The 18,564-nt window shown below is 44.7% G+C and overlaps 1 protein-coding gene and 1 long non-coding RNA gene across 4 annotated transcripts in view; one reads left to right on the top strand and one right to left on the bottom strand.

The window, feature by feature from the left end:
• Positions 1–18,564, top strand: part of CPNE8 (copine 8) — a 961,735-nt gene that overhangs the window by 183,894 nt on the left and 759,277 nt on the right. The gene's annotated exons all lie outside the window — the stretch shown is intronic.
• The window catches only part of LOC146856075 (uncharacterized), a 35,812-nt gene that overhangs the window by 5,031 nt on the left and 12,217 nt on the right, over positions 1–18,564 (bottom strand). Inside the window, exon 3 of the long non-coding RNA XR_014980900.1 lies at positions 6,455–6,507. This is a non-coding gene — a long non-coding RNA (uncharacterized LOC146856075). The remainder of the gene's footprint in view (positions 1–6,454; positions 6,508–18,564) is intronic.

Raw genomic sequence — 18,564 nt, 5'->3', positions numbered from 1 at the left:
AGCTCTTCTCTGTTGAGGGTGACACCTTGTTAGGGTCTGGTACTTTACTCTCGACCCTCTATGGAGTGACTCACATGGTTGGCCACTGTTGGCCCGCTAGGTTCCCCTTGTGCAATCCTACACCCTCCCTGTTCCCATAGGGTCTCTCCATCATGACAATACCCATGACTATATCAAGGTGACAAGGGGGTGCATCCTACTCCGAATTTCTATTCAGGGTTCAGCTCTCCGCCTATCTGCAGAAATGCAGAGTGATAGACCTTTCTAATGGCCACCACACATGATCTGAAACTGCTTTCCCGCAATGTTTGTGGGCTTGATTCCCCTAGCTAATGCCTCCAGGTGTGGCGCTACCTTATACAGAGCAAACCCAACAATATTTTCCTACAGTAGACCCATCCGCTCCGTGTAGATTGCTATCGTGTGGCCCACCAACACTGGGCATATATATATATATATATATCACATAAAAAACCATAGGTTTCACACATGTTATAGTTAGGTGGATATTTCACTTGTAAAAAAACAATGAAATTCCCCCGTTATAGTTAGTTCAGATAACTATAACTCGCGCGACCGCCACTCTATCGCAAGGATGATGTCATCAGTGATGTCATGAGTGATGCCACTGACCATGTCATGAGTGATGTAATATGTGACGTCATGAGCAGTGGATTGCGGGCGCGCGGTTTATAGTTATCTGAACTAACTATAACGTGGGAATTTCATTGGTTTTTTACGAGTGAAATATCCACCTAACTATAACATGTGTGAAACCTATGGTTTTTTAAGTGAATATATATATATATATATTCACTGAAAAAACCATAGGTTTCACACATGTTATAGTTAGCTGGACATTTTACTGATAAAAAACCAATGAAATTCCCCCGTTATAGTTACTGTAGGCAACTATAACTCACGCGACCGCAATCCTCTGCTGATGCTAATACTGTATTTAGACACTTATTTGCCCATATCTTCTTCCATTAAATTTTAGCTATACATATATTACAAATATTTTTTTTTCATAAAGACACATATGTCATCAGCAGAGGATTACGGTCGCGTGAGTTATAGTTGCCTACAGTAACTATAACGGGGGAATTTCATTGGTTTTTTATCAGTAAAATGTCCAGCTAACTATAACATGTGTGAAACCTATGGTTTTTTCAGTGAATTAGCAAGGTTTTTTAAATGCTATTTCCTAACTATAACGTGTGTGAAACCTATGGTTTTTTCAGTGAATTTGTACGGTTTTTTAAATGCTAAGTTACTTTACGCCATTTGTGGCGTGCGCGCCCACTTAACGCAGTTCGTTCCGTGCACGGTTTTTATCAACTTTAATAAGCCCTGTACATTTGGTGGCCTTCGGCCACCAAAAGCACAGGGGGTGAGGTCAATGTGGATAGTGTTTTTTTTATTTCGATTTTATAATTTCATGTTGCCAAAATTACGTTTTTTTTCTCTATTAATAAGCCCTGCACATTTGGTGGCCTGCGGCCACCAAAAGCACAGGGGGTGGGGTAAGTGTGGATAGTGTTTTTTTTATTTTTATTTTTTTACCGTAAGCGTACGGTAAGCTTACGGTAAGCGTACGGTAAGCGTACGGTAAGCGTACCCCGCGAAATTGCCGAAAAGTAAATAAAACCGTTTTTGCTCTTGGGGGATGTTTGGGGACTCCCTCAACATGACTATGTGGGAGGGAGTTGTCAAAACAGCCCCGTAACATGTTTTTGGCCATCATGTTTGATAAACAACACTCAGTGCGAGAGACAAAATGGCGGACGCCGCTTCCTGGTTTCGGCCGATTCGAATGTTTACTAAGATCTAAGAGCCAATCAGAATCGCGCTCGCGCACGCCACCGTAAGCTTACGGTAAGCGTACGGTAAGCGTACGGTAAGCGTACCGTAAGCGGGCTCAGATATATATATTGATTTAAAGGCTATTTTCTCAGAATCTACTGAACAGATTTACACCAAACCTACAAAAGGCACTTCCTTGACCTAGGGACTACCTCTCTGCCAAATTTCTAGTAATTCTGTTCAGCCGTTCGGGCTGTAGCTCGTTCTAAAGGTCCTATGGAAAAATGCATGGGAAAAACGCGTTTTGGGACCCCCCTTTTATCTCAGCCCCCGCTTGACGAATCCCCCCGAGACTTTCAGGGTAGGAGCGGAGCGTAGCGCCCCACCTATTTTGAGAAATTCGCGAGGATTCGTCGACCGGCGCCAAAGTTATTCAAAATAGAATGTTGAGGTTTTCCTATGGAAACGTGGTCCTAACTATAACTACCTACTGGCGACCGCCAGTAGGTAATATATATATATATATATATATATATATATATATATATATATATATATATATATATATATATATATATATATAATTCCAAAACGCTGGGAGTCGCTATATTCTGTAAGAGGGGATTTTACACAAACTTTCCTAAACTAACTAGAGACCCTGGTGGAAGATTCCTCAATATGACTGTGGAGAGGAGACAAGACACCTTGATTCTCCTTAAACTCTATGCTCCTAACCAGGCGAAAGACACTTTCAGATGTTGCACTCTCTCAGATCAACTAAGACATGTGATGGGTGACATTATTGTGGGGGGTCCTCAACTTGGTATTGGATCCCGCGCTTGATAGAAATACACTATACGTACAAGGCGCAGGAGCAATGTCTGGGATACTCAAGAATGAGTTTTGAGACGTAGGCCTAGTTGATGCCTGGCAATATTTGCACCCAGACACAAAGGACTATTCCTTTTATTCACATGTCTACCTATCCTACTCCCACATTAATGACCTACTCGTCTCCTCCTCCTTATTGAATACCCTCAGCTCAGTGCAAATATAAGATATTTCCATTTCGGATCATGCACATTGAGCTCAAATGGATACCACACATTGGTTTATCACACACACCCCAGCGATGGCGCCTGTCCCCTCAACTCCTGAGAGACCCTGTTGACAAAGCAGCTATACAAGATGCTATGTCTGAATATTTTGCAATCAACTCACTGCCAGATACCCCCTCATGTACTATGGGATGGCTTTAAGGCTACCATACAAGGAGTGATGACCTCCACCTCTATAGCCAGGACTCGAGAGGCGCTCCTATTTGAAGTAAAACTCACTGATGATATTCTCACACTAGAGCGCACTGATAAGCAACACTCAACATTGTGGGCCAAGCATCAATTGGCTATTCTGCAGAACCAACTTCGGGTGCATCGGATTAATAAAGCAGAGCACTCCCTACTTGCTCTGAAACAAAAATACTATCAGTGAGGCTCTCTCCTCACATGTAGGCTGCAACACCAACACGCTAGGTCTCACATTGCTAAGCTCCAGATAGGCGACTCTGACTTAGTTGTCAAAGAGACGGACAAGCAGCAGGCCTTCTAAGCTTACTAACCAGAACATGTATGCCTCGGGTGAGGATCTAACTGAGATTGCCATATATCTCCAGAGCTGTCTCTGGCAGCCGCTAGACCCTTCCCTAGTCCGTGACCTTGAGGAAACCTTCTTGAATGCTGAGCTCCGCAGAGCTCTCCACAAACTCCCCAAGAGTAAATCTCCTGGCCCAGATGTTCTCCCCTGTCTTTTTACATGGTCTTCCTATGCCAGCTGCAATCCTTTTGCTTACACTTTACAATTATTTGACCCATGTCACAGGATTTACGCCGTCCATGTCCAATTCCGAAATCACTCTGGTCCTCAAACTAGGTAAGTAATCAATGCTTTGCTCATCTTACTGCCCGATTGTCCTTTGAAATACTGATGTGAAGCTTTACACTTAGATGTTGGCCACCTGCCACGAACTCCTCCTTCCGGGACTAATTGACTTGAATCAGGTGGGCTTTATATGACATCGATAGGGATCCAACAACATTTGACGCCTGGCACATCTACTAGAAAGCTTTCCTGTCTCCAAATACTGCAATTGCACGCAATCCCGACTTCTCACTAGCCCTCCCCAGGGAATCCTTCTTGGTTTGGGTTAAGGGTGAATGTAGGCTATTGCAGGATCTCTTCGAAGGCCAGACAATTAAGCCCTTTAATCAGTGTAAGAAAGATGTACACCTCCCTGAATCTGCTCGTCATCAATACTTTCAGCTCTGACACTGGGCCCTCTACTTCACCAAAGCAGAAGCCACTACCCGCCCACTTACTCTTTTTGAGCAACATACCCACAACTTTGAAGGCACTCGAGGTTTGAGCTCCAAGACATATGCTGTGCTGCAACAGTCATGCCCCCTTACCTATCACCCCTATCAATGGAAATGGTCTTCAGATACTACCACCAAATTTCCCCAGAAACAGTGGGAATTTCTGTGGCGAAAAATACCACACATACACAGAAGTATTACACAACAGGAAGCAGCCATCAAGGTCATGCCTCAGTGGCATTATACCCTGGCCTGTCTCCACACCATCTTTCTTGCGGCCCGCAGTGCACCAGTGGGCAACTTCCATCACATATGGTGGGCATTTCCCTCCTTAAAAATCTTTTGGAAGGAGATCTCGAGTAATATTAAGGGCACCCTGGGATACCCCATACCAGAATATTACCAATGCTTTATCCTAGGCCTCTTCCCCACTTCATTGATTGCCATATCCCACGCAGACTGGTGCGCCAAATGACTGGCACAGTCAAACAGCTTAAAGCCCAGGCCTGGCGAGCCCCTTGGCCCCCTCAGCAGCATCTTGGTTCACACAACTCTGGCATACCATTGTTATGGATCAGATGTCGCACAGGCTGTCTTTTACAAATAAGAAATTCCTACACCGCTGGACACCTCTCCAAGTATATATCCTGCTTTGGAATATTTGCGCTTCCTGTAGGGTACACCCCCCCTCCTTTGTTGCCCCCTTCTGAGGCTCACTAACACACTCTCCTTCTAAGCGACACTCCTTTTCTTCTTCGTTATTCATGGCTTTGTGCACGTGAGAGATCAACTGGGGACCTCCCAGTGCCCCCTTTTCCGACTTTCCCTACTCCCAGTTATTATACATTTCTTCATCTTGCCCTTCACATAGACATGCACCATCAAGAGCCTACAATACGCGGGCCTTTGCTCAGACTTTCCTAAGCCTCCTCATCAGAGTGATTTCTTTACTTTAGTCTCTCATCTTTGCAGACGACTTGAGCAACAGTACAGCTGCATCAGCATAAAGTTTTATATGTACTGCTAACGCAATGTAACTGTCTTCTGAAGGTGTTCCTCTTTGTAATTGCATTTAAATTGTTATGTTCTTTTGAAAATTCAATAAACAGAACTTGAGTTAAAAAAGAAAGTACGTGACTGTTACTAGACCCTATTTACGTTTGTGGTCATGTGATGCGTGATTTGGTGGTACTCCTTAAGCTTGTAAGCATTCATGTGAGCCTGAGGCCACTGATGGGATGCCTCTGGATAAGGACATAACATGCATAGCCGGTCCACCAGGGTGTTTTGCTTTTGTGATGGGCCCATTTTGAGGAAAAACTCTCATATCTAGGGTCTAGAGATGATGAACAACCTTTAAAAAAGAACTTCATTTGTGAATAATATTCTATGCTTTCTCATAAACACATCTTAGTACCTCCTTGCACTTGCCACTGCATTACAGTAATTTCAGTAGGCATCAGGGTTTCAAATACATTTAAAAAAATCGAAAGGCATGGGAGTAGCTGGTCATGCCCAGAGAGAAAGATAGCAGTATTACATAATGGTTCTGACTTGTCTGATGATATAATCTGACATTTGGAACTATTCTTTCCATCAGTTTCTGGTTAGCATTCTAAACCTATTATGGTAATATCATATGGTTACTTGATTTACTTACAAACATCTATATCACTAGTGGAAGTTAGAAATATGTAGGTCTGGCAAGAATACCTGCACTAAAATTAATTTCTGACTAGGTTTGTCATATGTGATCCAAGCAATTCTAGTCTCAATTCCCGTACATGTCCTTGAAACAATACATTGTATATTATGAAGTTGATGTGGGCTTCTAAAAGTAGCTACATTTTTCTTCCTGAATCCCCCTTGCTAGTGGGGGTTTAGGTATTCAGTGTTAGGGAAGCTCGGTTAAAATGAGCTCTCGAGTGGATCATTTAACTAAAGATAAGCCATGGTTCATGTTGGTTGTTTATGTTAGACCAGGAGCAATTCCAGGTCTTGCCTGAAGATTCTCTTTGGATAACACTAACATTTCATTAGTGTGGGAAATGTTTTGGTATTGATCAGAACAGCTTGATGGTGTTGAAGGAAGGCTCTAAGCCCCCGAAAAGTACTAGCTTTCCTTTACCTCTGGCCGTAGAATGAGAAATTCTGATTTTCCCCAGGCATATCTGATAAAGGCTCATAGAGTTGCTTAAAACATGCTGCCCATCCCTCGGTTAGTTATAAGACAGATGCTTTTTAGGAAGAACTTAATTGTTAAAGAAGCTACTTACTTAGGGGTAGGTGGATGTTTTCCGATTAAGGCAGCAGCTCCATTGGGGGCAAACTGGGAGGAGGAAGAAAATCAAGGGTTAAAAGCATGCTACCATCGAAATCAACTTTCAAAGTGGTTTCTCTTCTACAGAAAGCTATAGAGAATTTGCCTTTAATCAGAGCTGCAAGAGTGTTGCATGTGGGAGATATACAAGAAAATCTTGAATAAATTTCAGAACTAAGTTGATACCCTCTGTATTTGTAGCAACTTTAATCAAAGTGCTTATAAAGTACTTCACAGGTGGTACTTGACTGCAGGATGGCTGAAAGCTAGGTTTTAATGTAGAGATAAATGTTAGAGGGGTTGTGATCTTATGGGTATTCTATATTAAAGATATTACAAACGTTTATTTACCAGATTTCACTCTGGTGGTCTTGATGGAAGATGTGGATGATGACAGTATCTTCTCCATATCATCTCTTTTGGGTACATTGATTTTTCAACTACTCCCAACCACACAACTGACAATAGTACATAAGGGAAATATTTCTGCCCCACTTAGGATGTTGTTGTGGTGGACTAAAGTGTGGCACTTATATGTGATTGGGAAACTCACTTCCACTGCTAGAGAGAGTATTGCCAGGTTTGAAAGGTTGTGGAAGCGCTATGTTATATTTAACAAACAGAACGTTCCTATTGAGTATGTTGGAAGAGGTAATGCTTTAATATTGCAGATTCCCTTGAGTTAAGTCTCAACTGAGAGTCTGAATTGTAATAGTACCATTTCTGTTACAAATTATTGATATAGGGAGGGAGGATGCCTCTGGAGCATATTCTCTGCCTGCATTTTAAACCCGCACCGAGCCGCCGCTGTGAGGACTGCTAGGCCCAGGGGGAGCCGCGGCAGGAGCCGCATCAGCATCGCGCCAGCCAGCGCATAAAAGCAGCCTTGGACTCCCGCAGAGCAGGAGCCTCTGGAGCACATTCTCTGCCCGTATTTTAAATCCGCACCGAGCCGCCGCTGTGAGGACTGCAAGGCCCAAGGGGAGCCGCGTCAGGAGCCGCGCCAGAGCCGCGTCAGCATCGCGCCAGCCGGCGCATAAAAGCAGCCTTAGGCTCCTGCAGCGCAGGAGCCTCTGGAGCACATTCTCTGCCCGCATTTTAAACCCGCACCGAGCCACCGCTGTAAGGACTGCAAGGCCCAGGGGGAGCCGCAGCAGGAGCTGCTTCAGCATTGCGGCAGCCGGTGCATAAAAGCAGCCTTGTGGCACCCACAGTGCAGGATGCGCGCGGGCGTGCCTGGGCCACGCCCGTGCCAAGAGCAAGCTCGGCTGAGCCCGTCAGAGACTAGAGGAGACTGGGCTGGGCCCCCGCCTCTAAGATCTGCAGCAAACAGAAAGCACAGAGGTCAGTTCTACTCTCCACCTATTAATGTTATGTCATAAGGGGTCCTGGCTCTCATATTCGCACGCCAATCCCAGCATCAACATGAATAAGCGAGAGGGAAAGGGTAAGAGTGCGCAACCTGGTGGAAGTATTGTGGGAACACTTGATCAATTACTAACCAGAGCGACCTCCGTACTCGAACACGAGATTGAAAGAACGGAGCGATGCTTATCCCTTGAACCCCTATCCCATAAAAGATCTTCTCTGGGGGGTATGGCATCCAATGTAACCCCAGACCAGCGATCGAGTACAGACAAAGTAATTGAAACCACAACAGATCCTGACTGGGTCCCAGATTTACCAACCGAACAGATATCATGTGAGTTTGAGCCCGAGACTTTTGCAACTTGTACCACACACCGAACTTCCACTAGGACCACAGGACTGACAAAACCCTAGGATCGACTCTTGATCCCGCAGTGAAGAGAAAGAGGGGTGGGGGCCCGCAGAGACCGGAAATCTCAAAACGACGAACAATAGTGGGGGGGGGGGGGGGGATAACAGACATAATTGACACAGATGCAAGGGTCCCAATTAATCTGGGAAAGCCGAACCCCGACACTTTATACGCCCCGTACCCTGCCACAAATGAGGCTATGTGGAAGAGATTGGAAACCCTAGTCCTCTCAACGCTGAACCCCATTACACAAAGAGTCGGATTGAAGAAAGACTAAACGGTCTTGATTCACAGGCTAAGTCCAATTTTTGTGCATTAGAGTCACTATTAGTCAGAACTAAGTTGACGCCAATGCGATTGCTTAACGGAAAACCCCAGCCCACACACGAGATGAGTAAATCTGCCCCATTTGCTAAACCAAGAAAACCACCATTGGCGAAATCTTTAACCCAAAGGGAGGCAATCCCCATGGTCACTAGCTCTGCTACTGTTGTGGATGAGGATAACTCCGTCCATCATTTCCTTTGGTTTTGCTTTGTTCGCCATAAGTTGGCAGGGTATGCTCAGACGTGAGTCCCTTGCTCACTTTGCCACTGGATTCAAGCAAGCCTGGCTGAACACGGCTGAAATGCCAGAAACCGGTCCTAGGAAGCTTGTTTCCGGTCCAGGGAAGACATGGCTTGGCAGTTCGGGCTGGACTGTTCCCATGAGGCACAAGGTCAGACTGATTTGCATATGGCCATGTCTGAACTGGGGTGGCAGAGTGGGCTAAAGAACGTGATGGATTAAACCCAGATCAGTTGACTGGGGGTGAGTGCTTGCAATGTTAAACACTCCGTTCATCATTTCCTTTGGTTTTGCTTTGTTCACCATAAGTTGGCATGGTATGCTCAGACGTGAGTCCCTTGCTCACTTTGCCACTGGATTCAAGCAAGCCTGGCTGAAGACGGCTGAAATACCAGAAACCGGTCCTAGGAAGCTTGTTTCCGGTCCAGGGAAGACATGGCTTGGCAGTTCGGGCTGGACTGTTCCCATGAGGCACAGGGTCAGACTGATTTGCATATGGCCATGTCTGAACTGGGGTGGCAGAGTGGGCTAAAGTACGGTGATGGATTAAACCCAGATCAGTTGACTGGGGATGAGTGCTTGCAATGTTCAACACTCCGTCCATCATTTCCTTTGGTTTTGCTTTGTTCGCCATAAGTTGGCAGGGTATGCTCAGACGTGAGTCCCTTGCTCACTTTGCCACTGGATTCAAGCAAGCCTGGCTGAAGACGGCTGAAATGCCAGAAACCGGTCCTAGGAAGCTTGTTTCCGGTCCAGGGAAGACATGGCATGGCAGTTCGGGCTGGACTGTTCCCATGAGGCACAGGGTCAGACTGATTTGCATATGGCTATGTCTGAACTGGGGTGGCAGAGTGGGCTAAAGAACGGTGATGGATTAAACCCAGATCAGTTGACTGGGGGTGAGTGCTTGCAATGTGCAACACTCCGTCCATCATTTCCTTTGGTTTTGCTTTGTTCGCCATAAGTTGGCAGGGTATGCTCAGACGTGTGTCCCTTGCTTACTTTGCCACTGGATTCAAGCAAGCCTGGCTGAAGACGGCTGAAATGCCAGAAACCGGTCCTAGGAAGCTTGTTTCCGGTCCAGGGAAGACATGGCTTGGCAGTTCGGGCTGGACTGTTCCCATGAGGCACAGTGTCAGACTGATTTGCATATGGCCATGTCTGAACTGGGGTGGCAGAGTGGGCTAAAGAACGGTGATGGATTAAACCCAGATCAGTTGACTGGGGGTGAGTGCTTGCAATGTTCAACACTCCGTCCATCATTTCCTTTGGTTTTGCCCTAACTCCATGACAGCCCATACATCTAGCGAATTCGCCCAAATCTTCGAGTGTCCATCAGGTGACAAAGCACCTAATACTGCGACCGATGTAACCAATTCATTAAAGGACAATCTTAATCCTAATCCTAATTGTCCAACAACTGGGCAGGACAGTATAACTCCAGGGAAGAGCGGCCCAGAAATTAACAGGAATTATGGAAGGTCGGATTATGGTACTTCAAAATTTGGACCTCAGACCTTACACCTGCCCCCTGTGGATGCTCCACTGGTGGTGGTACTGGGGAATGTGCCAATTTTGTGGGAGGGTCAGGCAGAATCCACAGTCCAATTAATGTCAAAAGTTATGCATTGGGTGGATCAACGATTGAAGGGGGTGGGGATCCTGGACGGGGGCATATACAGCCAAATGATTATGGCCAGAAGAATTACCTGGATAAGGCCCACAAGGAAAGAAATGGGGGGCGATTGTGTGGTCTTAAACTTTAGCAATGGGTCTATTGTCCGATTCATTTTGGAATATCTGGGAAACAACTTAGAAAGGCATTCTGACAAGATCACTGTCTTGCCATTGGGCTTTTTCTATAGATCACCCCCCCCCAATTCAACAGGGAGGTGCCCTCTACGTGTGGGGAGACAGACACGGGTGACCCCAAGAGGTCTAACCAGGTTTACAGATTTAAGTCTTGCTAACAGATTTACCCCCCAACCGACCTAGAAGCATGCGACTGACTGCAGCCAGTTCACCTAAATCCTATAGAGTAGCGATAGCCAGTCCACATCAGTCCCTGACATTGGCGATAGACCACAGCTAACAAATCCAAATCAATCAGAGAGTAGTGAGACCCAGCTAATCCCGGCACCCAATTGTAAGTCGGCTAGTTCCTTATTAGCTATCATTTCTTGGAATATTGCTGGACTACCATTCAAGATTGTGTCAGCAGACTGGTCATCATTTATAGAGGGGTACGATATCTGTGCCTTTCAGGAAACATGGACACAGAATTCGATTTTCCGCCCAGGCTACTTGACGTTTGATAAACCAGCCATTGTATGACAAAGAGGGAGACCCTCTGGGGGGCTTATTATCTGGGTAAGGCAACACTCTGGATATCAGGTTGAAGAGATACCGAAGGATAGCCCCGATATCCTGGCTATCATAATTCGCCCCAAATATGATTTAGATATAGTAGTGATCAAAAGTATATGCGAGAGGGATGGTGGGTGGGAAACTCAACTACTGTCTCCCAGTTAGATACTTTTATTGAGATCCATAGGGGATAAAAATCACATGGTAATTGCAGGTGATTTTAATTGTACTTTTGAGCCCCTTGGTCATGAAGACTGCAGTCTTAGTAGCAATGAGGATTCCAATTGGGGGATCCCATTGCTAACTCTGCCACCAATAAAGAAATGGACCGAGGCGGCACTCCAGTTAAAAAGCTTGTGTTTGGAGAAGGGTGTAAGGGCTGTAAATGGGAGGTCACTGTCAGATAGAGAAGGCCAGCATACCTACAATAATGGGGTAAGAACGAGTCAAATTGACTACTTTCTCATTAATTTGGAATTATGGCCCGACTTATGGACATGATGATCCACCAAAGAATTGAGAGTGATCACAACCCCCTATTGTTAACCCTAGAGATAAGGGGGCTGGATCCCCAGATGGAGTGGACAGAAATAGTGACCGCAGATGTAATTGTGGCAAATGATATGCGTAGGGTAAAATGGGCAACATTACTAGTAAACGATAATACTCTAGAGCAGATGAAGATAGTAGTGGAAAACACACTAACAGCCATTTCAACCCTAGACACACAGTATAATATTGACACTGCGATTTCAAAGGCACATGAGGAGCTGTTTGCTAAACTTAAAGCTTTCTTTATCAAGAACAAAAAACCCAGCAGCCGCGAAGTTGATAAGTCAGCAAAGTGGTACAACAAGGACTGCAGAGTCGCATATAAGCATCTCTCACAAGCTATTAGGACAAAAACAATAGAGGAGGTTAGAATTGCATGAACTGCGTACAAAAAAGCCCAATGTGTAGCCAAAAAAGGCCTTTGATGAACAAAGATGGAATTAACTTCTGCAAGCATGCAATGAGAAAAACATGCAGAAATTCTGGCAGACAGTAAAATAGGGAAGTGGCGAAATTAGGCAAGCCCCAGTCAATAATGTAGCTCCAGAACTGTGGGTTTCCTATTTCCAGGAATAATTTGCTGCCACCCCAGGTACCTTTACAAATCACTTTGAAATAGTTCCCGACACCACACTGATTTTTGGGATAGGGGAGATTGAAACTGTCCTGGGGCCCTTCCAATTGGGATTGCATCCCGGCCGACTTATTCAGACATGCCAAAATTAACTGGCTCAAATAAATTTATATATTAGCTAATGCCATATCCAGAGGGGCTCCTATCCCTGAATCTTGGCGTGGCGCTGAAATAATACCAATATATAAAAAAGGGGACCACACTAGCCCAAGCAACTACAGCCCAATAAGCTTAATAAACGCAACACAAAAGATTATGGCCCGGCTCGTGCTGAGTAGAATCAACACATGGATAGGCGAACATGATACCTTATCTACTTTACAAGCAGGTTTTCGCCCCCATGTTAGTACCATTGACCAAGCGCTCAGGTTTATGATGATTTACTGGAGTACTGTAATTATTGCTGGGGGAACTCTATACGCAGCATTTATAGACTTACAATCCGCATTCGACCTGGTCCCCCGAAACAAACTATGGGATTCATTAAAGAAATCAAGGATGCCCCCAGAACTTCTACTCATAATTGCCAAATTGCACGAGTCAAACTACGCCCAGCTACACTGAGGTTCACAGGGAAAACTAACGGATCAGTTCACAGTAAGTAAGGGGGTCCGACAAGGGTGTGTTCTGGCCCCCACTCTCTTCTCATTGTTCATTAACAGGGTCGTTACCTATTTCTACATACCACAGAGATGCACCTACACTTGCCGGCTCGAAGGTACCACTACTGATGTTCGCAGATGACACTCTAATACTGTCCAAAACCCAAATAGGACTGGAACAAGCCCTGGACAGATTTACGGTCTTCTGCAAATGTAGACAAAACGAAGTTCATGGTTCTACATAGACACAAAATAGTGAAAGGGAGAGTAGGTATGAACAATGCCCTATTGGAACAAACCGACACTTTCACATATCTGGGGGTTACCTTGGGAAAGAGGTTAAATTGGAAACCTCAGATAGACCTACTGGCCCTCGAGCATGTCCAACTTGCAGGAGTCCTATTGAAAGAGCATCGACTCTCTCAAACAAAACCGTTAGGTCCCGCAGTAACAATTTACAACGCTAAGACCAGGGCATCAATGCTATACGGCGCAGTGCTCTGGGGCTTTGTAAATTTAACACCATTAGTCTTAGCCCAAAACAAGTTCATGAGATCCCTAACTGGTCTCCCACAATCCACTCCCCTCAAACCACTATTTCTAGATCTGGGTTGCACTGCACTTGAGGAGATTGCCCACTTCAGACCCATAGCGTACTGGAGAAGGCTCTGGACCACGCTGGAGCTGTTACCATACGCAAATGCACTTAAATATATAAGAAAAATAGACTTGTCATGCAAAATTAAATGTTTACAAAAGATCAAGTGTACACTGGCTGATATGGGGCTTAGCCACCTGTGGGAGGATCCAGTAGGTAGTTTATTTCCATCAAAAAATGATTACAAGGTAGCATATTGGAATATGGTCAACCTTAAGTCAATGTCAGTGGTGCAAAATAGCTCCCTTACTGGTATATTCCTGGAGCACAAGTATGAATCTAGGTTTGAAGCATACTGGGATTTTATTACCAGACCATGTGATAGAAAACTGTACCATCAATTTAGAGTAGGCTCTCTCCCTATAAAAGCGTTTACGACAAAATGGCGTAATGTAATAGATATCAAATGCTCCTCATGCTATTTGATGGATGAGTCTATTATGCATATATTGTTTGCATGTCCTGCATACAAGAGCCCTAGAGACAAATGGCTCAAGCCGATCTGTTTAAATCTCGGCACAAGAACATGCAAAACTGCACTCCTTATACTGAAAACACATATGCGTGAGGACACAGTAATAGTAATGGCGAGGTCCTGAGCTGGATGTAGGACATCTGAAGGAATAACTTGAAGGCTTTAGCCATTCCTGCTTCCTAATAATCCCTAAGTGTTCTACATATTTTATTCGGAGAGTTCCAGATGTCCACTAATCTCGCATCAAAATTATTTATTATGTTTGTGTACATAAATACGTGTGTTATGAAATACTGCAGGGTTCACTTGTGTAACATTATCAAATGACAAATGTTTTCAAAGTTTTACAATTTTTAGCATACCTACTTTTATATTTCTATTTTTTTTTTCATCTATGATGTTGTTTTAATGAATTCCAATTTCAATGTTTTGTATTTATTACTGTGTCTTTAATGATTGGAAATATCGCAATAAAGACTAATTGAATTGAACTGGATTTGAGCTGCTTGAACATATGAATGGTGTAATGTTATTTGCTTCTGCTGGGCGGTCAGAAGTTGGGGGTTCCTGGTCACAATTTGAGGAGACATCTATTGCCAAAAAATGGCACTAATATTTCTTTGTCTTGCTGCTGATTGCATGGAGTTAAACTCTGAGAACTACACTGTGTAACTATTATTTTGCTCTACGATCTATGATTTACACCATATTGCTAACAGGTTCTAAATCACGTGTAGCATGGGGCATTTGCTTTAGGTTGAGAGAGTATGTTCTGGGAAATGTCAGTTTATTTAGTTCCGGCATTCAGTGATCAAACTAAATTTACTGTGAGAGGTTCAATGTCATCTTGGCTGAGTGTTTTCTCCTGTGGCCCTATAAATGGAATTTTGAAACAAGAATTTTAAAGTGCTTTAGAATACCATTGTTAGACATAGTGATAACACTTTTAATGCAGAGATGTCAGCATTATTGAAAAAAGGTACAACTTATCTTAAGTATAGACAAGTTACTTTTGCTGGTGTTGACAAAAACAGAGAAATAGCTAAGGATAACAGTTTGTACTATTTCCAATTGCAAGCCATTCTTTAGTCAATTTTAATGCACATTGATGAATCAGAACTTCAGCCTCTCTGATTTTTTTATTTTTTTATTTTACATCGATTGGAAAAATAACAAATCATTTCATAGGTATAATGTTCTAAAGTCTAGTAACCTAGAATTGCTTGCAAAGACCGTTGAAAACTAGAAAGCAGAGGTGAATCTAGGCCCAAACCTTCACATACAGCCAAATATATTGTAGTCCTAGTAAATGTAGTCCGGATCTGCCGCTCCTTGAAGTACAGCAAAATGCTGCTGTAAGTGTATATTGGCTTCCACAGACACACAGGAAGAGGTGTGGTGCAGCGGCCAGTGTGCCTGACTCCGGACCATGGGGTTCCCGGTCCGATCACCGGCGGCAGGTTAGCCCAGCACCATGTGACTCTGGGCAATAGCTCGCTTAATCTTCCCGATGGCCCCCAGGGCCAAGACACCTCTCTGGAGGTAGCTGTGTGCTTTACAAATGCTGGTATTTCATTTCATAACATCCAAAGATGGAGGTGCAATAAAGTTAATGTTGAATATATTTTTTGAATGCCAATTTGTTCTGCCTTGGTGGAGAGAACTCTTTCCAAAATTAAGACCTTCACAAATACAGATATTTATTTGACCTCAATCTTTTCTGCTTCTGATTGGTCTCCCGTCAGTTAAAAGTTAAAAGAAATTTTAAAGAAATGTTGCACTCCCTAGATAACAATGAGTTTGATAATAGGAATTTTCCTATCGCACTTGAAATCACCTATAATTTTGTGGCTAGCCCTAATCTGGGTTCTCTGACCTAACAAGGCAAGACACGAGAGTATAATGTGTAGACTCGAAAATAATGAACACACTTTTAAATCTATGCAGTCCAATTGCAGTCATACCCTTCTGTAGGCCAATGTAGTATTTTCCTGTAACAGGACTGTCCTATGCTGTATTTCTTTTTTTGTCAGCAGTAATTGGAAAATAACTGCACCCATCATCTGAAGGAGCAGGTTGCGAAGGATTGAACCCCTGAAAATGAAACACTGAGCTGGGACCCCAGGACGTTGTAAAGCAGATGCTGAAAAGAAGAATTCCTGTTCAGAATGACTGTGGACATTGACCTGATGCACTGGGCCTGTTCCTGTGTTAATAACCATGCTGCAAGAAAGACTCTGAATGCACCCATCTAGACTCCTATTGAGCTCTGACCATCCTTGGCCTATCAACAAGGAAACTACAGCAGTATTGTTGTATGTTCTGAAGAGACCGTTAAACTGCTAAGGTCAAAACGCATTGCCTTCTTAAAACGGAAGACTATAAAATTAAAGGGAGCTGAATAATGCCTTTAAGGGACAAGAAGTGATACACAATAAACCCTAGTCTAACCTGCGTAGCAAAAAGAACTGTTGATGGACAGAATGCAGAACAATGTCATACATTCACCCCAGTACAGAGATCTGGGCCTAAATCCATCGTTTTTTTGCTCACCATGCCATTCCAGTTTGGACCCAGCCATATGCAAATCAGTCTTGACCCTGTGCCCCATGGGAACAGTCCAGCCCAAACTGCCAGGCCAGGTCCTCCCTGAACTGGAAACAAGCATCCTAGGACCGGTTTCGGGGTTTCACCCCTCTTCAGCCAGGATAGCTTGATTCCAGTGGCATGGAGAGCACGGGACTCACGTCTGAGCATACCCGTCCCACTCAGGGTGACAAATGCAAAAAGAACTGTTGATGGACAGAATGCAGAACAATGTCATACATTCACCCCAGTACAGAGATCTGGGCCTAAACCCATCGTTTTTTTGCTCACCTTGCCATTCCATTTTGGACCCAGCCAAATGCAAATCAGTCTTGACCCTGTGCCCCATGGGAACAGTCCAGCCCGAACTGCCAGGCCCGGTCCTCCCTGAACTGGAAACAAGCATCCTAGGACCGGTTTCGGGGTTTCACCCCTCTTCAGCCAGGATAGCTTGATTCCAGTGGCATGGAGAGCACGGGACTCACGTCTGAGCATACCTGTCCCACTCAGGGTGACAAATGCAAAAAGAACTGTTGATGGACAGAATGCATAACAATGTCATACATTCACCCCAGCACAGAGATATGGGCCTAAATCCGTCGTTTTTTTGCTCACCATGCCATTCCAGTTTGGACACAGCCATATGCAAATCAGCCTTGACTCTGTGCACCATCGGAAGAGTCCAGCCCGAACTGCCAGGCCAGGTCCTCCCTCTGGGGGTGAATGTTTTGATTTGTTCTGCATTCCGTCCATCAATTGTGTGTCTTTTTCTTTCTCGCCCTAAGTGCGCCAGCTATGCTCAGACGTGAGTCCTGGGCTCACTGTGCCACTGGAATCAAGCTATCCTGGCTGAAGAGGGGTGAAACTCTGAAACCGGTCCTAGGATGCTTGTTTCCGGTCCAGGGAGGACCTGGCTTAGCTGTTCGGGCTGGACTGTTCCCATGAGGCACAGGGTCAAGGCTGATTTGCATATAGCCAGATCTAAACTGGGGTGGCATGGTGAGCAAAAGAATGATGGATTTAACCCAGATCTCTTGACTGGGGGTGAATGTTTTGATTTGTTCTGCATTCCGTCCATCAATTATGTGTCTTTTGCTTTCTCGCCCTAAGTGCGCCAGGTATGCTCAGACGTGAGTCCTGGGCTCACTGTGCCACTGGTATCAAGCTATCCTGGCTGAAGAGGGGTGAAACCCCGAAACCGGTCCTAGGATGCTTGTTTCCGGTCCAGGGAGGACCTGGCTTGGTAGTTCGGACTGGACTGTTCCCATGAGGCACAGGGTCAAGACTGATTTGCATATAGCCAGCTCAAAACTGGGGTGGCATGGTGAGCAAAAGAATGATGAATTTAACCCAGATCTCTTGACTGGGGGTGAATGTTTTGATTTGTTCTGCATTCCGTCCATCAATTGTGTGTCTTTTGCTTTCTCGTCCTAAGTGCGCCAGGTATGCTGAGACGTGAGTCCTGGGCTCACTGTGCCACTGGAATCAAGCTATCCTGGCTGAAGAGGGGTGAAACCCCGAAACCGGTCCTAGGATGCTTGTTTCCGGTCCAGGGAGGACCTGGTTTGGCAGTTCGGGCTAGACTGTTCCCATGAGGCACAGGGTCAAGACTGATTTACATTTAGCCAGATCTAAACTGGTGTGGCATGATGAGCAAAAGAATGATGGATTTAACCCAGATCTCTTGACTGGGGGTGAATGTTTTGATTTGTTCTGCATTCCTTCCATCAATTGAGTGTCTTTTGCTTTCTCGCACTAAGTGCGCCAGGTATGCTCAGACGTGTGTTCTGGGCTCACTGTGCCACTGGAATCAAGCTATCCTGGCTGAAAAGGGGTGAAACCCCA

Source organism: Triturus cristatus, chromosome 4_1 (genome assembly GCF_964204655.1).
Source record: "Triturus cristatus chromosome 4_1, aTriCri1.1, whole genome shotgun sequence".
Lineage (NCBI taxonomy): Eukaryota > Metazoa > Chordata > Amphibia > Caudata > Salamandridae > Triturus > Triturus cristatus.
Note: the sequence above shows the minus strand (reverse complement) of the source record. Positions and strands in the feature narration are given on the sequence as shown.